We start from the raw sequence: 27584 nt of genomic DNA on the forward strand, positions 1-27584 counted from the left end.
TTAAAAAAACCTTTTTAAATTGATGCAAATAAGGGTCACCGCAGTTCCCAGAAGAAGCAGGAGATAGTAATATGCTGTGTACCATTGCATTGCTTATACCCCTAATTTTGTTGCAATGCACACCAAATTCCTCAACCATGCAGGAGGACTGTCTCTATTTAAAAAATAAATAAATAAAAGCCACCCCCACCCCCCAAAAGGAAAACTATATGGAAAAAAGACAGCATAGTTTATTTTTTAAAGGATAACAACTGACAAAGCCATACACAATTACTGGTTGTAAACATGCTTTTCAATCTTATCAAATGCTTCTTAGTACCTCCTTGCTGAACATGAGTCATTGGCTATTAGGTCCAAGTATGGCTGTGTCTGAAAATAGAGCGTGAGTAGTCATCCTATCCTATGCATTCTCAGTGCATTTGCATGTTCTCCCTTCCCTCTCCATGTCTGGCATCAGAAAATATGAAGGAACAGAAATAAAACTAACTTCTCCCTATTCGCTTGTCCTTTATTTAAAACTTTTCACCTGTCCAATCAAGAAGCAGAAGAAATACAAAGGATGAGATATACAAAAGGATGTAGGTGCTTAAAGGGGCAGTTAAGAGTATCATTTAGGTGCCACTCAGATTGTCAAATCCCCCACTGCCACCTAACTATAGGCACCAGAAATCCATGGGCCCCTAATTTTTCACAGTTAAAGTCCCCTAAGTGCCTACATTTCTGCCAGTGACTGTGCATACATCTGCCTTTGGCTAGGCACCTATTTCATGCCTAAACTCCAATGCGATCCTCAAACTAGACATTCCCCTCTAATCTCACCTATGGGGTCCGATCCAATAGGCATTCTCAGAGTATGACTAATCCCACCCAAAATGGCCAGAAGAGCAGGAGGTTATGTTGGTTTCTTCCCTTAAGTTTTAGCTCCGTGGTGAGTAGCTGGGATGTGGGTGATCCTGGTTCAATTCCCCCTTTGCCTGATGTGGAGAAGAGATTTTAAATTGGGTCTCCCACAACCTAGGTGAGTGCCATAATCACTGGGCTATCAACTAACTCTCTCTCTGGCCCAATGACTATTTTAATATTTATATATAGTGGAACAACTTCAAAACAGAAGAGATTGACAGATCCACCCCAGCCTAGGCTGGAAAAACTGGTACCAGCCTTCCATTTGGGGTAACAGATGTGGGGGGCCATGTTTAGCAGCATCGGCTGTTTGGCAGTTTCTTTAAAATAGCGAATAACCTAGTCAGTGCATACACAACTCATTTGTATGCTGTTACCAGTTCATGACAGTGGCTGGTTCCCTGCGATAAAGTAAGGAAATAGCTGTGGAGAGGGCCTAATCTAGGTGTAAACATGGGACTTTTGCCCTAGAAACAAGGAACTGCTTTTACATTTCCTTCAGAATAAAAGCCATTCACTGTAGTTAAAGTTTTCCCAGGCCCAACTCAAATGTGCCCTATCTTCCTCACAACATTGACCAAGTCGACTCTTGAAGACTTCACAGAACAATGAAAATCCACTTCCATGACCCAGAAACCTTGAACTGCAAGGACAGGTAGAGGGCTGAAATATATGCATGGGCCTTCCATGGGCATGTGGCAGATGAATAAAAGGCTCAATTTAATCTCAAGAGAACTGTTCAAAGGGTTCCTTTTAATATTAATGCAAGTTACTCAAATATACTGAAGAGACTTGGCTACTGTGGAACTCAAGGACGCACAAAGCTGAAAGCATTGTTAGTAATGTGAGACGTGTAAGCAGATTTTCAAATGATATTGGTTGGTATTAAAATTAAACCCAGAGGTTGCGCTGCCAGCCAGCGAGTCATCATCAGATGCACAGATGCATGCGTCTATTCTGGAGGACTTGGGTCAGGCACCAGCAGCCAATGACTTTTTGTATTTACAGGAATAGAAAACAAACTAAAGCTGTATAATGTGTTGCTTCATTTTTAAAATGTACGTGAGCAAAATATATGTAAGGAAATAATGTCAAACCATTGAAGATAAAACTGAATATTTTGTGTATATTATATATCAGGCACCAGCCTAGCTCCAGTGAGGGTTCCCAGCTGTGAGGGGGTAGGGCTTAGAACACACCTCTGTCCTTGGCATCTCTCAATGGCTAGCTTAGATGCCTCCCCAGCCAGCATGCTGGCTTCTGTGGATTGCAGTCTAAGGTGCCTATCTCTCCCCATCCAGGCCTATATGCTTGTCTCCAGTGCAAGGGTATCTTAAGTTATATCTCTAGTGTTGCCCCTATCTTGAGTCCCATTCACATGTAAAATGTGTTAACTGGAGGGCACCTGTGTCATTAACTTGAGTTGGCTGCCCCATCTGGGGTGTAGGCTGAAGCTCAAGTTAATACAAATCGACAGCTGCTAACATGATCACTCTGTAGCGTGGATGCAGGCTACTGCACTCCAGTGCCTTCCCATCATTCCCCGCCCTCCTCCCATGCAAAAGAACAGCCATATTCTCCTACAAATCACTGGGAATGAATTCCTAGAGTTCATCTTACTGCAACATAATGTATCCTGGGATATGCCCCTGGAAGTCTTAGCAACACACACCAGTGATTGTAGCACCCGTGCAGATACAGCAGTTCAAATGTTACTTTTCAGATTGGCCACTCTTACTGACTTGAGAGGAGTAACTTGGGTGTACATACCCTAAGTTAACTCTGCAACAAAACGTAAACAATTATACTAACCAGTTCCTATGCACTGCATGTTGAGAAAGTGTGGTGGGAGGCAGGTTAAGTATTTTGCTGGCAAAAGCTATGCGCTCAGACCTTATGTAATCAAATTACTGATCTTCTAAAAAACATTTTTCTAGAATTTTAAATGCCAAATAGAAACAAAATCTGAAAAAACAGGAAGATTCTTTTAGACCATATTAAAACTTGGGAATGCAAGCACCTGATCCTTGGTGTGCAGTTTTAGAAGAGAATTCTGTTGATGAATTCACCAGTGCAACATAGTTCAAAAGTGATTTACAGAAAGAAGTCAGTTATATTAAAATAAAATAATAATGAAAGCCCTTAGCCTCTAAAATGTATGCATGTGCTTAACTCGACCCATGTGAAGAGTGCATAGGAGTTTGCAGAATCAGGACCTAATAGTGTAATAATTTTATTTACCAAGCTCTACCGACTAAAATGAGGGCACCCAGGCTTATCCCACTTTATCTTAACATTTTTGCTTCTACATTTAAAAGGAGAAACACTGTGTTAATTTTATTTTCTGATATAAAAAGCACCTTTTGGTTGTTATCTTCAAAGCTGAGTAAGGGAGTTAAGCCCATGACTCCCACGGAAATTAATGTGAATTGGATGGCTAATTCCCTTAATCAGCTTTGAAAATATCAGCCATAGGCTACATGCACCAGGACCCAATGCTGCAGTCTTCTCCACAGAGGTGGGGCCCTGTGCAGAGTCCCATGGGCTGCACAGCAGTCAATATGCACTAGAATATGCACTTCATATACTCAGTGTGCTGGTACTGCACACTGGTTCAGTCAGCTGATCCTGGCTCCATCTCAGATAAACAACTGGAAACAGGAATTATCTTAATATGTACATAAAATAGATCAAGACCAGCTGTGGCAGGAACTAAACCCTGAAGAGCTCTTCAGTGCAGAATGCACATGCAGCCTTTCCCTCCTGGATTTGCAGCTCACTATCTGGCTGTAAAGCAATCTGTGGAAAAGGGGAAGAACTTTTCACAGACAAACAAGGAAGGAGAACTACTCCATTCTGTGGGCATTCTGAACGGTTCTCTTGAGATTAAATGTATGGTTTACATCTGTATGGTTCTCTTAAATACAGGAGTGTATGGTTCTCTATAAACCACCATTTCTTTCTGACATTAGTTCACAAAATAACATTAATATTCTAACAACAACGATGCTACTAAGGAAACTTAAACACCTGGAGTTACATAAGATGTAAAGATCATGGCTAAAGGTTGCTGAACACTAGTTTACATATTTAATATGCTATCTAAAATCTAGAAATAATGCACCAGGAAACATTAGATCTATGAGGAATTTCCAAATGCCAGCTGTGTCAGAGCTGTAGTCATATATGTGTTGATCCAGGACTATGAACGGTTCCTTTTAAAGCTATCCAAGTATCAGCTCCTATGCTCTTTCCGAATACAAATAAGGGCTGGTCTACAAGGTGGGGTGATGCACAGCACAGGGTGTGATAACTGAAGAGCACTAACATGTTGTGCATTAATTGGTCTACATAGATCCTGCTGTGCACACTAAAGGGGCTGTAATAGGGAACTTCACAATAGCGCTTTTATAAACAGAGAATGGTCAGTGCTTGACAGGGGGCATTCAGCACCTCACTACAGTCTTGACCACAGAGGTGGAACTCTGGCCCTGGATCCTACCTGTGTATTCTGGGACTGAGAATTAGATCATATCTTCCTTTTCTAATTGTTTTGCCCCTGGAGAAGGGGCAAAACTGCCCTTAAATTCACCCTGTTATCGTGTGACTGGAACTATGGAGATTTTTTTCTTAAAATAAATGTATCTTGTTCACCAGTGCCCTGATCCAAAACCCATCAAAGCATCAAAGGCAATGAAAGATGCTGGACTAAGTCCCCCCCCTCCCCCACAATTTCACTCTGCCTTCCTTGCATGTTGCAAATTTGCGCTGATTTCACAAGAAGTTTTGGTGCAGGATTGGGCTACAGGCAGGAGATCACAAACTCACTCAGCTTTCTTTCAGAGTAAAGCCGTGTTAGTCTGTATTTGCAAAAAGAAAAGGAGTACTTGTGGCACCTTAGAGACTAACCAATTTATTTGAGCATAAGCTTTCGTGATCTACAGCACACTTCATCGGATGCATACTGTGGAAAACACAGAAGATGTTTTTATACACACAGACCACGAAAAAATGGGTTTTATCACTACAAAAGGTTTTCTCTCCCCCCACCCCACTCTCCTGTTGGTAATAGCTTATCTAAAGTGATCACTCTCCTTACAATGTGTGTGATAATCAAGGTGGGCCATTTCCAGCACAAATCCAGGGTTTAACAAGAATGTCTGAGGAACAGTGGGGGGGATGGGAAGGAATAAACAAGGAGAAATAGGTCTACAACCTATCCTGAAGGACGACCCAACACTCTCACAAATCTTGGGAGACCAGGCCAGTCCTTGCCTACAGACAGCCCCCCGACCTGAAGCGAATACTCACCAGCAACCACATACCACACAACAGAACCACTAACCCAGGAACCTATCCTTGCAACAAAGCCCGTTGTCAACTGTGCCCACATATCTATTCAGGGGACACCATCACAGGGCCTAATAACATCAGCCACACTATCAGAGGCTCATTCACCTGCACATCTACCAATGTGATATATGCCATCATGTGCCAGCAATGCCCCTCTGCCATGTACATTGGTCAAACTGGACAGTCTCTCCGTAAAAGAATAAATGGACACAAATCAGATGTCAAGAATTATAACATGCAAAAACCAGTCGGAGAACACTTCAGTCTCTCTGGTCACTCGATTTCTGATCTCAAAGTGACTATCCTTCAACAAAAAACTTCGAAAACAGACTCCAACGAGAGACTGCTGAATTGGAATTAATTTGCAAATTGGATACAATTAACTTAGACGTTCTTGTTAAACCCTGGATTTGTGCTGGAAATGGCCCACCTGGATTATCATACACATTGTAAGGAGAGTGATCACTTTAGATAAGCTATTACCAACAGGAGAGTGGGGTGGTGGGGGGGGGAGGGGGAGAAAACCTGGATTTGTGCTGGAAATGGCCCACCTGGATTATCATACACATTGTAAGGAGAGTGATCACTTTAGATAAGCTATTACCAGCAGGAGAGTGGGGTGGGGGGAGAGAAAACCTTTTGTAGTGATAAACACCCATTTTTTCATGGTCTGTGTGTATAAAAATATCTTCTGTATTTTCCACAGTATGCATCCGATGAAGTAAGCTGTAGCTCACGAAAGCTTATGCTCAAATAAATTGGTTAGTCTCTAAGGTGCCACAAGTACTCCTTTTCTTTCAGCTTTCTTTGAATCTCCCAGTGGAAACATTCTGTAGGGCTGCTGGATTTGTTTCATGTACATTTATTTTAAAAGTAAATTATTTGAAATAACCATAATTGCTTTGTCTCAGTGTTTAATTTTGATAAATGTCTTTGTGAATGCTTCTTCATTGGTTTTTTTGGCTAGATCTCATTATCTGGAAGCAAAATACAATTCCATTAATATTATCACTTAATTAAGAGTACAAACAGAACTCTTACTCATGATAGGCTTCTAAAAATATGATAGGAAAAGCCACTTAATGCAATTAAGTTTCTTCTGCATCAGGAAGAAAAAAACACTTATTGTAACTCATAAATTAGCTACTTTACAAAAGCGGCTATTTTTGAAAAGCTGTCACGCACTGAATCGTCCTTTTCAGTTGTATTTGGAATATAGTTTATAAAACATTTCAAACATAATATGTCATTTGAATACTGATTATCACCACCAGTATTTAGCTAGTTATGCCTGATGATCTGTCAAATGAGTTCATCATAGATCACCAAAAGAAGGAGATTGTTAGCTCATTAACTATTAGGGATTGCGGTAAGAATAAGGGAATTTTAATACTTGTAAAAAGTGCCAGAGTCACAATCCAAGAGATTGTGGGGGTCAGACTGTGGGGCTGTTTAATTGCAGTGTAGACTTCCGGGCTTGGCTGGAGCCTGGGCTCTAGGACCATGGGAGGGTCCCAGAACTGGCTGCAGCCCAACCCTGGAAGCCTGAGCCCCACGAGCCTGAGTCAGCTGGTATGGACCAGCCACGGGTGTCTTATTGCAGCGTAGACATACCTAGAGATACCAGGATGACATTTTTCCACATCTGCCTACTGCAGGGTTCTTTCACCTTCATCTGGTATGGGCCACTTCAGAGACTGGATATTAAATAGGACTAAATAGACCTTGGGTTTGATGCAGTACAGCAATTCTCGTGTTTCTAAGATGCCCACAAATTTGTATATGGATACATTTTTGCCAAAAGAATACCTAAAATAGAAAGATATGAAGCATCTTCACACGGTACAGAAACACTTGTTTAACAGGAAATCCCCATTGTACAAATGGGGAAATGGAGCCATAACAGATGTGAATTGCTCAAGGCCTCAAAGCAAGACAATGACAAAACTGATAGAGAAATCAGGAGTTCCAGGCTCCCAGTCCCAATCTCAGACAGATTTATAGCCTCATCTCCTTCCCAAACAGGTTCTAGCAAGTTTAGATAAGCAGCTGAGCCAAACCTCTGAATGTTCTGAAACTCTTCCATCATAACCATCAAAAACTTTGCTCAGATAAGCCAAAATTAATGTATATTATCAATAAATCTTAGAACAGTGGGGAAGTTCTAGAAAACTGGAAGAAAACTACCATTGTTTCAATATTTAAAAAGCATTAACAGGAAGACCTGGATAATTGCAAGCCTGTCAGCCTGACACTGATCCCAGGCAAAAGAACAACAACAAAAGCGCGGCTGATACAGTACTCGATTAATAAAGAATTAAGGAGGATAATCAACATGGCTTAATGGAAAATAGATTCTGTCAAACTAACTTGATATATTTTTTCCATGAGACTACAAGTTTAATTGATAAAGATAATACTGTTGATGTAATAGACTTCTGTAAAACATTTGACTTGGTATTGCACTCCTTGATTAAAAACAAAAATAATATGTCAACATGGCACACGTTGAATGAATTGAAAAATGACTGACAGGTCTCAAAATGTAACCGTAAATGGGGACTCTTAATTGAGTGGGTGAGTAAAGCCAAATTTAAAGTTACACATCTAGAAACAAAGAACATTTCCCATCCTGTAAGTATGGCCTACTATTCTGGGAAGCAGTGACACCAAAAAAGACTTGTGTTGAGTTGATTATCCACCATAACCCCCAAGCTTCCAATGTGAGACTGTGTCCAAAAAGGGCTATGATCCTTGGATGCATAAATAGGGAAATCTCGAGTAGGAATAGGGAAGTTATATTACATCTGTATTTGGCACTGACACGACCACTGCTGGAATACTATGTCCAGTTCTGGCATGCACAATACAAGGATGTAGATACATTGGAGAGGATTCAGAGAAGAGTCAGAGAATAATTAAATGATTGGAAAATATGCCGTGCAGTGATAGACGCAAGGAGATGAATCTATTTAGCTTAACAAAAACCCTGTTAAGGATGACTTGATAACAATTTATATGTACCCACATAGTAAACAGAATTTGATAATGGATTCTCCAGTCTAGCAGACAAAAATATAGCAAGATACAATGGCTGAAGTTGAAGCTAGACAAATTCAGACGGAAAATAAGGCCTAATTTTTATTTATATAATTAGCTATTGAAACAAATTACCAGGGATTGGGGTGGATTCTCCACCACTAGCAATTTAAAATCAAGATTAGAGTTTTAAAAAAAGATATGATCTACTTTATACAGGAATTCAGCAGAGTCCTTTGCAGTGTGATATACAAGTGGCCAGACTAGATGATTGCCTAGTTGGAAGAGGTTTCGGCTGAGACTACCGTGACAATTTTCAGGTAAGAAGTGTTTGTAGAAATGTTAAGTGGCTGAAAATGCGGATTTTCAAAGAGCCTGCTTTCTCAGCAGCAATAGCAGTGTGTGTTCGCATGGTCGCCTGAAGCCAAGCGCATCCTCATGTTGTTGGTGGGGAACGAGTACTTTTTTCTTTTTAAGAGGCTAAGGTGAGAAAGAGATTTGTCAATGTACTTCATGTGCAGATTTAGAGCCCCATTCTGCCAGCCTTATCAAACTCAGCAGCACCTTTTCCTACAAGGAGCTCCACTTTAATTCACTGGCCAATTTCAGTGGGGATACTCGTGATTATACGAACATGAAAAAAGGTGACAAAACAGAAAATAGTAGCAATAAGAAGTTGTCCTGTCTATTTATAGCATGGATTTGTTGTAGTACAAAAAAAAAGGTGATAATTCAGAATAGTGTATGAAAAAAATCTCACGCAAAATAAATGTTTTCAATTTAAAAAACAAAACGCTATTTTGTCAATTCTGTCTTATCAGCATCCACATTCTGTGTTGTAAAGAAGTGTTCCTAAGAGTGAAAAAATAGATTGGGAAGAGTTAAAGATTTTTAGCAGACAAGTGTATTTTCACAGATCAACAACATGGTAGAGCAATTATTCCCAAAATACTATTAAAAGCCAGCATTCGATTCTTTTACAAGGCCCAAGAAGACTTCAGTTATGAGCTTTTAGAACCGTTGGGTCAAAAGAGCATCATTATCATTGGCAGTCACTGGAGGCAATTATTTCATCTCCGTAATAAACTTCTACATTTTCTGAACTGTCCTTTCAATGGAGCTATCTTCTGTTTTATCCACTGTAAAACATTTTCCAATCTTATAGTATAAATTAGATGGTAAAGGGCATAAAAATACCTTAAATAAGGAATTCATTTCAAAGAAATTAACTAAGATGGTTAAATATATTGGTATCCAAAATCATCAGCTTGGAAGGAAGTCATATTGTAGAAAATTTCTTACACAGAAAATGACAACAGTTTGCTTTGGATGAAGAAAATGATGAACCCTCTGGGCAGGTACCATCTTTGTTCTGTGTTTGTGCAGTGTGTAACACAATGGGATCCTGGTCCATGCTTGGCGGTCTTAGGCACAGTGTTAATACAAAGAATTAATTATTCAGAAACAAACAGGTTAAACGAATAATTGTCAGACTATGGGCTATTAATTCACTGGTATTGTTGGTCACATGAGATTTTCAGATTTCCCATTGACTAAACCATTAAAAGGAAAAATAAAATTAATATGATGCACTTCCCAAAAGTTTCAAAAATTTGAATAGCTTTGTGAATATTTGCAAGAATAGCAGCAGACCTAACAAAAGTTAATGGATACCCCTACAAAGATCAGTGAATATATTACACATACACTCACATCTCTACATGTGGATATTGGGAAATATTTACTAGACTAGCAATTTCTTATTCAGAAGCAGCTTTATACTAGACATTGTGGGGAACCTTAAAAAGTTGCAAGTTTTAATATGATTCACTCAAGAACCCTAAGTCTCAGAAGCTTATCCAGATCTCTTGAGCTTAGAAAACTGGGTGGCAAATCTTTATAATAATAAGGTCTCTAGAATATCTTATGTTTGGGTGTGCCAGAACTGCCACCAGATCAGCTTTCCACGTGGTATTTCAGCACTTCTACTTCCAGTCTTGTCTGACACTTCAACGGAGATATTCAAAAAAGAAAACTAAACTGTTACAAAAATGTTCAAACTTCAAACTAGATTGGCTTCATGTTTTAGATGAAGGGAAGTTGCTTATCTTATTCAAACCATCTTCTTATTTTGAGATGTTTACGGTTAGAGGTTCGTGTACATACAATTCCATCACCTCTCCCCACGCAGATCATTTAAAAATAGTTTATGGCTGAACAAAATATAATGCAAACAAGGCAACTATAATAGAGTGATCTAAATTGGTTAACTTCCATGAATAGTATCACTCAAAGGGCCTCCCTCTATAACATAAATGCACTTCATACTTCATAATTTCATAATCATTTCTAGTTTTGCTTTGCATCCATCCCACATTAAAAAAAAGTCTGCAGAATTCCCTTCTTTCTCCCTTCCTTCTCATAACACAAGAACTAGAGGTCACACAATTAAATTAATAGGCAGACTTAAAACAAACAAAGGAAGTATTTTTTCACACCATGCACAGTCAACCTGTGGAACTCTTTGCCAGAGGATGTTGTGAAGGCCAAGACTATAACAGGGTTCAAAAAAGAACTAAATAAATTCATGGAGGATAGGTCCATCAATGGCTATTAGCCAGGTTGGGCAGGGATGGTGTCCCTAGCCTCTGTTTGCCATAAACTGGGAATGGGCAACAAGGAAGGGATCACTTGATGATTACCTGTTCTGTTCATTCCTTCTGGGGCACCTGGCATTGGCCACTGTCAGAAGACAGGATACTGGGCTAGTTGGACCTATGGTCTGACCCAGTATGGCCGTTCTTATGTTCATTCAGAGTTGTTGGCTATATTCATAGCTTAAGAAAATGTCAGGACAGATAATCTCAGTCACCTTCCCACAGGGACTATCCTACGGAGAGGGGAGGAGGGAAGAGATCATACCAGATGAAGTGTCAAACCCCACCGATTCTCCGGATCCATGAGGAAGGAAGTCACTACCTCTGTGGATATAGGAGCTGTCCACATGAATAGCTTTGTTGTTTCACTCCCTCTCCATTTCCCCACTGGCTGTATCCCCCTGCAGTTGCTTAGTAACCATAGAGGGAATGGAAAGGAAATTAATACAAATCTGTGTGGGTGTGATGATCCAGTACTCCATTCGACCATCACCGAAACACCTGGAGAAGGCTGTGGCTACTAAGCCAGGCCATTATTGAGAGTAGCAGCTCTGTGGGAGGTGCTATGTGGTAGTCACACCCCAACTTTGTGTGGGAATGAGGATGGTTGATTTAATCTCCCCAGCCTCCTTCAAAACTACCTACATTAGGAGACAATAGTTGGGCTTTATGCAGGTGGAGTTAATTTAACCTTGGAGACTGAACTGGATTCTGGCTCATGCATCTTCAACAGATTTATTAACTACATTCTGATGGCAGAATCTTAACACAACAGCTCAGCATGCTGCCATGCACAGTCAGGCACGCAGGGACACATACACACACACTGTAGCTGGACTGGAGCCAAAATCACCCGATTCAAGCTCTCATTCTGATTGGTTGGGACCAGGGGTGGGCCAGGGCCAGGAGCCAATCAAAACACAAGAAGCTACAAACTACTGTAAAAGCCCTGAAAGCCAAAAAGCTAGCCAACACACAATGCACAAGCCAACTCAGCCTAAAACAAGCCCAATTTCTGCTTGGTTTTCACGGATTTGGCAACTCTGGGGGATCCTGCCTTAGCCCCGCTGCGCTGCCACCAAGAGCCGCCTGAGGTAAGCGCCTCCTGCCTGGAGCCTGTGCCCCACACCCCCTCCTGTACCCCAACCCCCTACCCCAGCCCTGAGCCCCCTCCTGCACCCAAACTCCCACTCAGAGCCCTCACCCTGAACCTCCTGCTGCACTCCAAGCCCGGCCCATCCCTGGCCCCACCCCAGAGCCCACCCCCCCCAGCTGGAGCTGCACCCCCTCCTGTACCCCAATCCACTGCCCCAGCTCTGAGCCCATTCCTGCACGCCAAACACCCACGGGCCTCACAAAATTTAATAGCTCCTGGCCCACAGGAGAGTTAATCTGGCCTGGCACATAGGGATCTGTGAGCTAGAAAAAAATCAGTGAGCTTTTCAGATAGTGGTTGAGTTTTCAATGTTAGCAATTAGGAAAAAAAATTATTGTAAACATAAGAACGGCCATACTGGGTCAGACCAATGGTCCATCTAGCCCAGGGACAAACTTTTTGGCCCGAGGGCCACATCTGGGAATAGAAATTGTATGGTGGGCCATGAATGCTCACAAAATAGGGGCTCGGGTATGGGAGGGGGTGAGGGCTCTGGTTGGGGGTGCAGGCTCTGCAGTGGGGCGCAAAATGAGGAGTTCAGGGTACAGAATTAGGCTCTGGGCTGGGGTGGAACAGTGCAGGGGGGTGGGTGAGGGCTTCAGCTGGGGTTGTGGAGTTTGGGGTGTAGGAGGGTGCTTCAGGCTGGGACCAAGGGGATTGGAGGGTGGGAGGGGGATCAGGGCTGGGGCAGGGGGTTGGGGTGTGGGTGCAGGCTCTGGCTGGGGGGTGTAGACTCTGGGGTGGGGCTGAGGATGAGGGGCTTGGGGTGTAGGAGGGTGCTCCAGGCTGGGATTGAGGGGTTCGGAGAGCAGAGGGGGATGAGGGCTGGGCCAGGGGGTAGGGGCACAGGGAGAGGCTCAGGAGTGCAGGCTCCAGGCGGTGCATACCTCAAGCGGCTCCCGGAAGGAGCGGCATGTCCCTTATCCGGCTCCTATACAGGCGCGGTCAGGCGGCTCTGCAACCTGCCCCATCCACAGGCACCGCCCTGCAGCTCCCATTGGCTGTTGTTCCTGGCTAATGGGAGCTGTGGGGGTGGCGCTTGGGGCAGGGGCAGCTTCCGGAATGGAGCCCCCTGGCTGCCCCTACATGTAGGAGCCAGATGGGGGCCATGCTGCTTCTTCCGGGAGCCATGTGGAGCGGCCCCCGACCCTGCTCTCCAACTGGAGCATTGGAGCGGGGCAAGCCCCAGACCCCGCTCCCCAGCAGGAGGTCGAGAGACGGATTAAAACAGCTGGCAGGCCATAGTTTGCCCCTCCCCGATCTAGCCCAATGTCCTGTCTTCCAACAGTGGCCAATACCAGCGGCTTCAGGTGAAATGAACAGAACAGGTAATCAAGTGATCCATCCCCTGTCACCCATTCCTAGGTTCTGGCAAACAGCAGCTAGGGGCACTTCAGAGCATGGTTTTGCATCCCAGCTCATCTTGGCTAATACCCATTGATGGACCTATCCTCCATGAACTAATGTAGTTCTTTTTTAACCCTGTTATAGTCTTGGACTTCACAACATCCTCTGGCAAAGAGTTCCACAGGTTGACTGTGTGTTGTATAAAGAAATACTTACTTTGAACTGAGCCAATATGATGTGGAATCACTGAGACAATACAAGCAGAAACATATCGAGTTGCCAATTGCAGAGAGTTGCTTTTCAGATATAAACCACAATTTACAAGTTATTTAAAGATGCTATTTATCCTAAGTATATATTCAGCATGTTCTCAACAGTGTGCTAATTGGCATTAGAAGAGTTTCTAAGTTTGGTCAGCAGAAGAAACAAAACAAATGATCTGGGGGTTATACATTGTCTTAAGAGAATTCTGTGCATTGATACCAGGGGTATAATCTCTACTAAGGAGCATGAGTTTCAGTCTGCTGTTGATTTACTTTGAAGGCAGGTTGGCGTCAAAGTTTGCAGAAATTCTAAAGCAATTTATAAAGTCTCATTTCTCATGCTCGCTGACACATTTGAGTTTTATCATAAACTTGAGACAATTTCTTTTCATTCTAGTCCAGAGAATAGAAATTATTGATTTTAGTAAGCCTTTGATATATAATCACACATGACATTCTCTTAACTGAATTAGGGAAATGCAGTCTAGATCAGTAGTTCTCAACCAGGGGTCTGGGTCCGCTTGAGGGGGCTGCAAGCAGGTTTCATGGGGGCCGCCAAGCAGGGCTAGCATTAGACTCGCTGGGGCCCAAGGTAAAAAGCCAAAGCCCCACCACATAGGTCTGAAGCCCAGGGCTCTGAGCCTCGCCACTTGGGGCTGAAGTTGAAGCCAGAGCAATGTAGCTTCGCGGGGGCCCCTGTGGCATAAGGCCCCAGGCAATTGCCCTGCTTGCTACCCCCTAACGTCGGCCCTGGCTTTTGTATGCAGAAAAACAGTTATTGTGGCACAGGTGGGCCGTGGAGTTTTTATAGCATGTTGGGAGGGCCTCAGAAAGAAAAAGGTTGAGAACGCCTGGTCTAGATGAAATTACTATTAGGTGGGAGCAAAACTGGTTGACAGACTGTACTTAAACTATCAATAGTTTGCTGTCAAACTGGGAATGTCTAGTGGGGTTGTAGAGGGTCCGTCCTGGGTCTGGTACTGGTCAATGGTTTTATTAATGGCTTGGATAATGGACTGGAGGATAGGCTTATCAAATTTTCAGATGACACCAAGACGGGAGGGGTTGCTTGCACTTTGGAGGACAGGATTAGAATTCAAAACCACCTTGAAAAACTGGAGAATTGGGCTGAATTCAACGAGATGAAAGTCAATAAAGATAAGTGCAAAGTACTTCCCTTAGGAAGGAAAAAGCAAATGCAGAACTACAAAATGGGGAATACCTGGGTCGGTGATAGTACTGCTGAAGAGGATCTGGGGCTTATAGTGGACCACAAATTGAATATGAGTCACCGATGAGATGCAGTTGCAAAAAAGGCTAATAGCACTCGGTTTATTAACAGGAGTGTTATGTGAGATGTGGAAGAAAACTGTTCCATGCTACTTGGCACTGGTGAGCTGAAGCACTGTGTCCAATTCTGGGCGTCACACTTAGGAAAGATGTGGACAAATTGGAGAGAGTCCAGAGGTGAATAACAAAAATGATAAAAGGTTAGAAAACCTGACCTATGAGGAAGATTAACAAATCTGTTTAATTGTGAGAAAAGAAGACGGAGGAGGGGACCTGAAAAGAGTCTTCTAATATCCTAAGGTCTGTTACAAAGAGGACTGTGATCAATTGTTTTCCATGTCCATCTCCATGTAGCACAAGAGGTAATGAGCTTAATCTGCAGCAAGGGCAATTTAGGTTAGAGATTAGGAAAAAATTTACTAAAAATATAAGGGAATTGGTTTCCAAGAGAGGTTGTGGAATCCCCGTCACTGGAGGTTTTTAAGAACAGGTTGGACAAATCCCTGTCAGGGATGGTCTAGGTTTACTTGGTGGACTTGCTGAATTCTCAAGGTCCCTTTCAACCCGACATTTCTATGAAAAAAGACCAAAGGTGAAAATGTACTTACATTTGTACAAATGTATTTACACGTACTTCAGGAGCAGCTTCTGGACCCCAGCCACCTACAAGAGGGTAAAAGAGAAAAGACGTCAGAATAAGACCACAGTGGACAATTACAAAATCATAGTATGTGAGGTTCAGATATGTCTTATTGTTACCTTGTAATCCACTGTCTGTTTGACCCTTCTGTTGTCTCTTGTCTTCTACTTAGATTGGTAGCTCTTTTTGTACTGGGTTGTGCAGTGCCAAGCACAGTGGAATCCTGGTTCACAACTGAGGTTCCTAAGTGCTCCAACAACAATAAACAAAGATGATTAGAACTACTAGTAATAATATGTAAACTAGTCAAAGCCAGCTGCCCTAACAACTGTTCCTGGGAATATCAACGCAACTCCATCAGCACTCCAAGGATCCGTCATCTCCCCCAGCACCCAAATATGGTTATTATTAGCACATATTGTTTTGTGGTGGTACCCATAATGGGCTAAGTGCTTTTCAGACATTCCTAGGGACCTGGACCCTTCCTTGAGGAGTTCACAGCCTAAAGGACAAACACAGGTGAGGGGGAAGGGAACAACAAATAAGGGTTTTAAAATTGCAAGCTAATTATATTCACTGTAGGCAGCATGGTAGGGGTGAATCTATAGGAAAGGCTTAAATGTGATACCAACTAGCATGGGCCATCATGTAGGTTTACCCTGCATGTAGTGGGGAGGGTGTTTTCTTCTGGTGAAGGCTTTATAGTTAGGAAATTCTTTCTTTCATTCTTTGTGAATTCATGCATCAGTCTGTTTCCTGTTTTGGGGAAGGCTGATTTTATTTTGCTTTTTGTCTTTGTTTAGTTTGAACGGTTTGCGTTTTGAGAGTCTTAGATGAGTTCAAAGTAAATAAAAAGTTATGAAGATCTAATTAAAACACTACAAATGTACATGATTAAGTAGCAAGTGAGGGGTGTGTGGAAAAGGTGAATGGCCAATATAGGATGTTCACTTCTGCTTTACTTCCAATTTTGCCAACAACTTTATTTTCAGAAAAAAATTGCCTTTTGACTTTTAAAGGCAAGAAAAAAAAAAAACCTTTCCAAATACTGAAGTTGTGTTATCTCAACAAGCAAAATTGGCACTAGAGTGGGATAGTTAAGTATGTATTTTGCCCAATCTACAGTGAGGAATGGCATTACTGTGAGATTTCCATTTACAATTGAATCGGCAACTCCTGATGCTACAACATTAATACTCAGCTGGTATGAAGTTAACTCTTCCTCCACACTCTAATTTATCTATTTCTGTTTGTAATGTAGTAGGAGCAGGTGACTGAAAGCTTTATTACTCTGCTGTTGACAATGTTCTGAAGATTGTGGCATATGTAAGTTAACAGAACTCAGTGTAAACACATTAGAAAAACCACAATCTAGAAAATTATATTTGAAAGACTTTCTACATGACTACTAAAGCTAGTATATTAGAAACAATGCTATGTTTCCTACTTGAACAGGAAAGAAGATACAAAATCATGTTGGAGCTCTGTTTTGGAAATAAAATCTGACAGAAGTTTTTCAGAGTATTAGATTTCAATAGTTCTCATATCAAGGAAAGCTGGCACAGCACCACATGCTATGAAGAATTAGTCTGGAGGGATACTGTTTCCCTAAAATAATCTACTCCTCTAATGCTACAACTTACATGGTACTTATTCTCCTGTTCATTCCCCCACCCCCACTCAAGATGTGGGATTTAACCTCAGTTGTTCAATTACTTTGAACAACCCCCGAGGAAGCCTTCAGTCATCATTCTACTTCTTTAGGGCTCTCATGACAATGGTTGTACACTCTGATGCACATGTTTATAGACAAGCTAGTCCCAGTGCAGAAGCTTGTCAGAACTCGAATGGCAGCAACTGGACCAGTGGAGCAATTCATCATCAGCAACATATTCAAACCAAGCTGGTTTTCTGCTTTTCAAACAATCTGATATGTTATGTTTCACATTGTCTGTACTTAAACAAACAAGATGCCTAAATAATTATACTTAAGAATAAGCAGTATTAGAAAAAACTGACCTACTCAAATATAAAAGAATGCATCCCAGAGTACTAATATCTCAGACCTCCACTTAGATATATCAAGCTAAACCCTCCACTACACCAGGTTAGACCTTTGCCTGATTCTGAGGCTGACTCGGACTACGGCAGCCAAAGGCACAAAACTTTTCTGACTTGCAACAGACTAATGCCCTCATAGTGCCAATCACACTGACAAGGCTCACCACAATGCAGTGTGCTCCCTCCTCTCCCCTTCTAGCATTCACCCTACATTGTAGGATTTAGGGGCCTGCTGTAGAGCAGCCTACAACAATTTAATACCAGCAGAGGATACTCCCATCCTTAGCTGCCCACAGAGGGCAGATTTAAGGCTCTTTTGCAGTGTTCTGGTGGCACAGGATTTTAGTATGGACAGGGCTCTCAGAAAAAAGTCCCTGAAAGACCCAGCCTTTCCTTCTGCTGGGTCATTAACATATATATTTTGTGGCCTCCATCTTCATAAAAGCCAGATATAAAACAGCCTCGGGACGTGGATACAGTTTTAAGCTATTACTTCCATCCTGGAAAAGAAGAGAAGATTAAGACCATTTTCTAATTAAGCCACAAGTTAGCAAAATTAATTGTCCTCATGCAAGTCTCAAAAATTGCTTAGGTTAACATGATAAGGAGTGATGAATGAAACTTCACTGGTTTTTCATTCATTCATTCTGAGAGAAAATTATAGTTGGGCTGAATCACAATTTTACAACTGTACGCTTATTCTCATGAGAAAGAATTATGGAAATTCTCTGCGTCATCTTGTCTGAAGTTATTATGGCCATAATTTAGGAAAGCACTTAAGTATGTGGGTAAGTCATGCCCTGAATAAAATGGCCATAGGCACGTGCTTAAGTCCTCGGAAATTTCAAAGTGGACTAAGCTAACCAGGAACAAGACACTCTTGTTCCAAAATAAGTGTGTCCACACACTCGAGTTATCCAGGAATAGCTGTTCCTGAATACTTCCATGTGTAGACAAGCCCTTACCCTTGACTAGTAGACTTCCTGGTACTTCATGCAACTTCATACTTTCCTCTGAAATGACCTCAAAGTTTATACCTTCTAAATGGCCAGACTTGTAGGCCAAGTCCACTCCTACTGAAGTCAATGAGAGCTTGCTACTGGCTGAGATAGAAGCAAGAATAGTTAGTTCTCTCTCCTCTGACAGATTTTTGGGTGTTCAACTCCGACAATTGGGCCCTGATTTTCAATAGCACTCAGTTTCCATTTAAGAATCAAAATTAGGGCAAGAGTTTTAAAAGTGGTCTGAGTCATGAATTAAGCTGAAGTTCATGTATTTAACTAAACATTTTTCACAGTTCTATGAATGACCCTGCAAGACATAACCAATGCATCAATGCTGTTATTAAACCAGAGAATACTTAACAAGATTTGTCAGCAAAAAAGTTCTTTTTATGCAGAAATAATATTTTCTTTGTTTTTGAAAAATATTACTAAATATTGTAATAAGAGTACTTGGAGCAATTTTCTATCCTAACAAAATAAACTTGCAATATGCTACTGCAGTTCATGATGGGTCCATGAACGAAGATGACACAGCGCAAGTATATTAATGAGGCTATTAGCCTTTGTTGGCAAATTGCTTTGCATATCCAAGACGTTTTAACTATGCTAGTATTAAGTCTGGGTCACTATTTACATTCTATGCAAATTGCTAGGAAACTAGAATAAGTCTTATCACTGGCATACACTCAAACTTCCTATAAACACAGCTGTCATATGGGAGTGTAATATCGCTAGGAGCTGTTCATTATTTCATATTAAATTTGAGGCGACAGTTTGATCAAGAATTTTCATAACTGGAACATCCTTATTTATCATCACAGCCTTGTCAAATCTCTTTACCTTATGGTCAAAAATAACCTCAGGTTGGTTATAGATCTTCTTTATGTGAGGTAGATTGACATTGTTGGTAAAACACTGCCATAAACAACCACACTGTCCAAATATGAAAATAACATTAAACAGGGGCAAAGCAGAGGCTGCAAATGAACCAAAGGGGGGGTGTTTTTTTTTTTTTAAATGCATGTTAGAAATAGAAAATAAAGTTAGGTAGGATGATTTGAATGGGGCTTTTTTCAGGAATGATATGGGATTTATATCTGACCTGTGAAAGAAAATTAAAAGCTGCGTACCTGCATGGTCATTACAATATTTTCAGAATGCCAATACCCCCACCCCTTCCCTATTTACTTCTCTTACTTCCCTTCTGGATTTGGTGTTCTCATTTTATTTGGTATTCACTGAGACTGGTACAGGGCAAGTGATAGGTTTAGATCAGAAAACTTCTCCCTAGTGCAGAGTGAAAGAATAGCTAGCAATTGGGTGCAGACAGACATCTCACTTGTTCTCGAGTGTTTTTTGTTTGTTTGTTTGTTTATTTGTTTTTAATGAAAACAGAAAGAAGTCTCCAGCTGTTATGGTTGTGAAATTTTTTTTAAAGTGTCATGATATCTTCCTGATTTTGCAGAGTGGCTGACAATACCTAGGAGATGTTAACTAGTCCTTTCATTTCAAAAGGTGCTAACTTAAATGCCATAGTTAACTATTTCACTGCTTCTCAAAGCATATAAGAAAGTAGAAGAAGGATCATACCATGAGGGTCTATACAAATTACTGTAGGTGACTGCTCATTTTGGATAGGCTTTTAAAAAAAGCAAAACCAACCTATCAACCAACGGAAAACAACCCATGGCAGACTTGAAAGGGGGTGCTTATTGATTTCATGGGCAGGGGTTTCACTTGAATTTTGGGAAATGCTGAATTAGAGTTTTCAGCCACAGCAGATTTGTAACATAGTTCAGGCCATATACTCAACAGTAGTTCATTTTAATTTGCAGACTTGCTTTATGTTTATTGAGCATTAACAACAGCTGCATGATCACACAGACCTGATTCTCTTTCTATGGCCACATCTCTGCTATAACTTTGACTGTATGACTCTCAGTAACCCCAGCAAGGGAAAGTATATTTTTTTGTTACAGCAGCCAATATAACATTTTACCAATTTAAGACCTAAGAAGTCTAATAATTGTTTTATTGAATAAATCCAGTCAAAATGCAGTATAAATGTAATAGACAGGAATGGATAAATGGAACTGTAAGAACTATATGAAACTTGACAGTGATTTACGAACTTTAACCTAATGCTGTCAAATAGTGAAGTGTGAAAAAAAGGGATCCACAGAGAATTCATTATTCATCCAATCCTTTTACAAGCTGCAATCTTTTATGACTCAAATCTGTTAGCTCTGTTTTCAATTCACTGGTTCTGAAAGAGTAGACCAATTTACATGTAAAATGCTTGTTTTACTGTGCCTTTTATGGAGTGCTTACCAAGGTCAAGCACTATAATTTATTGAGTGAAATATTTTATTTGGTTATAATAAGCTTGATTTTTCACTATTTAGAAACATTATTTAGGTAATTATCTTAAAGTTCTGTTATTTGCATTGAATTTTCAATTACTTGATATGCCTTTCCCCTAGTAAATTATAATTTTCGATTTCCCCCCACACACACACTGTTGCCACAAATAAATCATCACCACTTCTCTATAGGAGGATCTCAAAATCACTTAAACAGCAGTTAATCCTCACAAAATATCTGTATAGTATTGTCATCTCCATGTTACAGATGTGTCTCCAGTCACAGAGAAAATGATGCTAATGGGAGAACTAGGAAAAGAACCCACTGCTGCCTCATTCTGTGCTTCAATTATGAGACCGTTTCTTTTACTTGCATACCTTCCTGATTAAATGTCATTCTTCCTTGCCACGCCCATGCCTGGAGCACTTTGTATCAAGCCATCAACATCCCCTCTTTTAAATCTCTCCTAAAAATTAATTTCTGCTACAAAACATACAGAAGGTGGACTAAAAAAAGTTTAAATTTCAAAAACTCTGGACAAAGTTATTCACTTTGTTAAAAAAAGATACAGAATAGAGCAACACAAATTGAAAAGTTTAGATCACTGTAGTGCACTCTAAATCAGGCCACAATTTAAATCTAATCCGAAGATTAGACTGTGACTATGCACAAGAATGAAGTTAACTACATGCATGTTTGCAGGGTTGAGGCCCCTACTGATCTAAGTATTTCAGCAATGCTCCATGCTCTGCACTTACTAGTCTCTCGGCAGAAATTAAAGTGTTGGATTTGACCTACAGAGCCCCAAATAGCTTGGGACCTGCCTACTTGAGAAATCTTCTCAACCCCTGTAAAATACTTGCTATAGCTGCAATGAGACGAGAGGACTCATGCTATATAATTATTGGTTTAAAGGGGAGAAAGGTATGTTTTTTTTCTGTGAGGGGCCCTGAACTTTGGACTTCACCGCATACCTTCAGCATGAAGTAGCCCAAGTTTGCTGCCTTCTAGGTATTCCATAAGGACTGGAGTTCTAGAAAAAATGAAGTTGAGAGACTGGATGGGGTATTTGTTTATTTGGGTCAGATGATGTATTTGTGTTTGTATTTGTTTTCTGAGGCTGATGCTCTAGTTTATGTTTATTGTTGTGCAGATGCCTAGCAGAATAGGCTAGAAATCTAATTAAAGAGACTCCTTTGCCAGCTATGTTAAACACAGATGATGTGCTTTAAATTTAGCTACTTGGAAACCTTTAAATTTAGGGTCACCTTTAACCTCCCCTCTCCCCCATAGGGCTACTAATTTTTCTTGTTTATTCATAGTGTAGTATGTCAGCCTAGAAATTCTTTAAGGGCTCATAACACATTCCTTGCACTGAAGAGTTTGCAGTTTACTGGTAGACACAATGCACAAGTGAGAGTACCAAATTGTGCCCTCAGTTACTCCCCCCTATTGACATCAATGGAGTCACACACCAACTATATTTTGTAGTTATTATGGGGCTTGTGTTAATGGTCTTTGGGGATAGACAATTTTTATTTGCTTGTTTTATTGACCTTAGAATTTAGACACTAAATCCCTTGAAACAGTGCATAACGGCTTTTTTAAAAAAAAGTCATCTTTTTCAGCTAGGACATGATCTAGCGCTTAAAATGATTCCATTTCTGCACAATTCACAGAACTGGCCTTTCTGCTTTTTGACTCAAGACTAGTCCATACTGCTAAAATGCAGTATGTCTAGTGTTTTACTCTCCAGGGGACTGAGCAGCTTCAGATACTGGTTTGAAATATAAAGGTTTTTCATATTTAAAGAGATTCCGATAGATGCACTTTCTTGAGCAGAACATGGGTGGTGGGTATCATACTCTGTGCCTCCCCAAACAGCCTAGCATGGCCCCACCCACGCTCCGTCCCAAGCCAGGCCACCTCCTGCAGTTCCCAGTGCTCTTCCCTGGTTGGTCTGCCTCCCACTGGGACTCAGGGAGGCTGGTTCACGAGCTGTGCTGGCCGGCGCACTGGGGCCGGGGGGGCTGCAGCTGCACTGCCCCGTGCATGGAGGCTGGGGACACGGTGCCCGGCTGCCCGGAACATCGGGGCTTAGGATGGGTGGGCTTCCTGGAGCACCGGGGCTGGCTGCGCTGACGCCTGGCGCTAGCGGCCATAGGTGGCCAGTGATCTGGCCGTTGCGGGAGGCTAGCCTCTGGCCCCTCCCCCTCTGCCCCGGACCCATCCCTCCCCCTGTTCCCTCTTCCCTGCAGGAGCCCAGAGCACCCCCACTGCAGCCCTCAGCCCCAGCACCTGGAGGCCGGGGTGGGCAAAGCCCAATCCCTGGTGCTTCGGGCAGAGCAATCACTGTGCCCCCAGCCCTGGGGCGCTGGGTGGCAATGCCCCAAAGCAGAACATTTAAAACAGAGTGCTTTTAATGCACAGTATGCACACTTGATTCTCTACTATATTCAGCAGGACATGCAGTGTCCAGTGTAGATCCCACCAGAGAGATGATAAATTACATTACCCTACAGCTGAACAGCTGATTGATTGCACCACATTTCAGCCTAGTTCATAGCCTTCCTCTCAATGGTCTTGATGCAGTGAAAATGAGATTTTATCTAGTCACCAAGTGATACAAGGACAAACCCTGTCGCCCAGCATTGCACTTAAACACCCCCTACTTCATCTGGGAAGCCACATTATGCTTCTAGAAGATATATAATGTATATATAAAGAATCAACAAGAAACACATTTTCATGTAACCAAGTAATAGCTTTAAAAATACTTGTACCATTAAAAAGTTGGACGTGACAACTGAGCTTTAACTGGAAGCTTTTTTCCAGAAGACCTGAAGAAAGCGAATGTGCCAAAATGTTAAAAGGGTAAATGGGATGACCCAGGTAATTATAGGCCTGTTAGTTAGTCTGACATCGATCTCAGGCAAGATAATGGAGTGGCTGATACAGGACTCTATAAGTAAAGAATTAAAGGAAGTTAATATAATTCATGCCAATCAACATGGGTTTATGGAAAACAGATTCTGTCAAATTAAACATATCTTTTTGAAATTACAAGTTTGGTTGATAAATGTAATAGTGTTGATGTGATATACTTAGACATCTGTAAGGTATTTGACTTGGTATTGCATGACAATTTGATTAAAAACCTAAAACAATATAAAATTAAAATGTCACACAATAAATGGATTAAAATATGGCTAACCGATAGGTCTCAAAATGTAATTGTAAATGGGGATTCATCAAGCAGGTGTTTTTCTCAGGGGTCCCACAGGGACTGGTTCTTAGTCCTATACTATTTAACATTTTCATCAGTAATCTCAAAGAAAACCAAAATTATCATGATAAAAATTACAGATGACAAAAATAGGGGAGTGGTTAATAATGAAGAGGCCAGGTTACTGATTTAGAGTGATCTGGATCACTTAGTAAGCTGGTTAATAAGCAAACAATATGCATTTTAATAAGGCTAAATGTAAACATATACATCTAGGAACAAAGAATGTAGACCATACTTACAGGATGGGGGACTCTATCCTGGGGTGCAATCACTCTGAAAAAGACTGGGTGTCATGGTGGATAATCAGCTGAACAAGATTTCCCGGTGCAACACGGTGGCCAAAAGGGCTAATGTGATCCTTGGATGCTTAAACAAGGGAATCTTCAGTAGGAGTACAGAAGTTATTTTAACTCTGTATTTGGTACTGTTGCGACCACTGCTGGGATATATATCCAGTTCCAGCACCCACAATTCAAGAAGGATGTAGGCAAATTGGAGAGGGTTCAGAGAAGAGCCATGAGAATGATTAAAGGATTAGAAAACCTGCCTTACAGTGATAGACTCCAGGAGCTGAACAATTCAGCTTAGCCAAGAGCAGGTTAAGTGGGGGCTTGATTGCAGTCTACAAGGACCTACATGGGGAACAAATATTTAATAATGGGCACTTCAATCTAGCAAAGAAAGGTATAACACAATCCAGTGGCTGGACGTTGAAGCTAGACAAATTCAGGCTGGGAATAAGGCATAATTTTTTAATAGAGAGAGCAAATAACATTTGAATAATTAACCAGTACCCCTGGGGGATTCTCCATCACTGACAATTTTTAAATCAAGATTGGATGTTTTTCTGAAAGATGTGCTCTAGGAATTATTATGGGGAAGTTCTATGGCCTGTGTTACATAAGGTCAGACTAGATTATCACAGTGGTTTCTTGTAGCCTTGTAATCTATGAAACTATGACCAATTCTCTGAACTAAAGTAAGGAAAAGTAGGTGTCCAGAGCGTATTCAAGATGCCAGATCAAGACAGCATATCAGTTTCAGATACATAGATAAAATATAATATAAGCAGTATTAAGCCTTCAATAGGATACTGCATTTGCTATTTCAGTGTTGTCATACAAACAATTTAGGGTTACCCCAAACATCCACTTTATAAACTCGCTCTATCATCATGACAACTAGTTACAACTATAATTTTTTAATCACTACGTGAGTGAGCCTTTTTAGCCAAGATAATTGTGGATAACAATTTTGAAGTGACCACGAAGTCCTTTCATCAGTGTCCTTTTAAATTGGGCCAGGTCAGGAAGCCACCATTCCATTTCTTGAATCCAGTGTTTTATTTACCAGCTGTTTTGTGGTACCTGAACTATCCTCTGTAGTTTTAGTTAGTCTAATCTAACCCTAGAAGGGACCTGCTTTAGAGTTTGAATTTGGATGGGGCTGAAGTCTCACAAGACTTGTTCCGATGAAATACGTCTACTTTAAAGATGGTGTAAACATTGAGATAGCAGAGCTCTCAGATGCTCAGTCAGTGTACTGAAAACTCACAAGAACATCTGGTGAGATTTTGGTGTCTCTGTCTGTTCCTTAGCTATCATTCACCCTGGAATCTGAAACCCAAGCTGTAGCCCACAGCCAAACAGATACAAATCCTCAGCCCCCATCAGATAAAGACTGAAGTATGAATGACCGAGACCTGCAACTTGGAAAGAATAGAGGCCTGGAGCCATATGCTGTTGCCAGTTATATTAAACAGGAGTCTAATTCAACCTCTGTAAATGTGCTAACTATATTACAAGACACACTAACCTCTAAAGGGAAACTTGGAAGCCACCAGCACCACTAATTTCTTCGTGTTATCTCCCGTTGTGTACATGCTTTGCTGTTTTGGCCTCACTTTTCAGAGGTCCCATAGCCTCTTGCTGCTGTAGTGCTTACTTCACAGCATACTATAGGGTTTTTTTGTTCAACAACCTGTAAAATTTCCCCCCTTTCTCTTCACACTTATTACATAGTTCAGACACTTGACTGGAACTGAAAATTGAGGCTGTTGAAGTAGCCATGTAGGTAAATGCAGCAAACCAACTTTTGTCATTTCATGTAACTGTAACCTTCCTCATTAAGGGTTGGTTGTCAGGAGTGAAGGACTCAGGTTATGTCTACACTTAAATGTAAACCTAGGGTTCAAACTCAGTCTCAAGCCTACCCCCCCTTCAGACTACATACAAATCGTGCTAACCCAGGTCTTGGACCCAGGTTCTTAGGACCCCATAGGGGTGGAGGGTCTGAGCCTGAGTCAACCCAGGATTCAATCCGTATTCCTTTGCAGTGTAGATGCAGCCCCACAGGAGTCGTGCTCTGGGAGTCTGTGAAAAGTATCCAACAATCTCACAGGCCAGCTTTTTTTGTCCTCTGGACAGTCAAGTTTGGTGGGCAGAGAGATTATTCCACACTGAACCACAAACAAAGAGCTAAAACAGCCACCTTTTGGGAGGGCGCTAGGAAGGCTTGGATATGGGTAGTTGGACTTTGGCCCACATAATGCAGCGTAGATGCTGGAGCCCCAATCTGGGACTGAGGGTTCAACAATACCTAACCTCAAGTCACAAATGAATGTAGATGCTCAAGCCTTAGGTTAACAAACCTGGGATCTGCTAACAAGTTCTACTAACTCTGGGCTGACATTGCAGTGTAGCCGTACCCATAGAGACCTGGGACCACAGACCTTCTGCACAGGCCTGTGTCATATTACCATAATGAGAAACTGTACAGCTTCGAGTGAGTGTTTCTCTGTCTGTATACTTCTCCATTACTCCCTTATATTGAGAATGCAACATAATCACTAGATCCTTAGCTTTAACAACAGAATGTTTTTTCTTTCTGGATTACTGGAAGAGCCAATGTTTTACATTTCCCTCATTCTTTTAATAAGCTAACATGGTCTCAATCTGGAGGTGGAGGTAATACTGCTGGCTTCTGTGGATAACATGCATTTTGCACAGCTGTGAGTATTTGCACATAATAATACTTGATGTGCTACTAATTGTGATAAACTGATGCCATAAAAACTTCTCAAGAGGCAAAGTCAAGAAAGAAAGCGTACTTTACAATACACTTCTCACCTTGCAGCCTGGATGTTTAGAATACATATTTAGGTTTTGAAAGATTGGTTCATTTAACCAGTAAAGTCTCATCAGGAGTTCCAAATGTTA

The 27584-nt window shown here is 41.3% G+C and overlaps 2 long non-coding RNA genes across 2 annotated transcripts in view; one reads left to right on the forward strand and one right to left on the reverse strand.

Annotated features, from left to right (window-relative positions):
- The window catches only part of LOC142073180 (uncharacterized), a 208404-nt gene that overhangs the window by 60520 nt on the left and 120300 nt on the right, over positions 1 to 27584 (forward strand). The window contains exon 3 of the long non-coding RNA XR_012669891.1: positions 8515 to 8615. This is a non-coding gene — a long non-coding RNA (uncharacterized LOC142073180). The remainder of the gene's footprint in view (positions 1 to 8514; positions 8616 to 27584) is intronic.
- The window catches only part of LOC125643069 (uncharacterized), a 53510-nt gene that overhangs the window by 2304 nt on the left and 23622 nt on the right, over positions 1 to 27584 (reverse strand). Inside the window, exons 2-3 of the long non-coding RNA XR_007358570.2 lie at positions 15768 to 15891; positions 15617 to 15671 (exon numbers count right to left, since the gene is read on the reverse strand). This is a non-coding gene — a long non-coding RNA (uncharacterized LOC125643069). The remainder of the gene's footprint in view (positions 1 to 15616; positions 15672 to 15767; positions 15892 to 27584) is intronic.

This window comes from Caretta caretta, chromosome 9 (assembly GCF_965140235.1).
Source record: "Caretta caretta isolate rCarCar2 chromosome 9, rCarCar1.hap1, whole genome shotgun sequence".
Classification (NCBI taxonomy): domain Eukaryota; kingdom Metazoa; phylum Chordata; order Testudines; family Cheloniidae; genus Caretta; species Caretta caretta.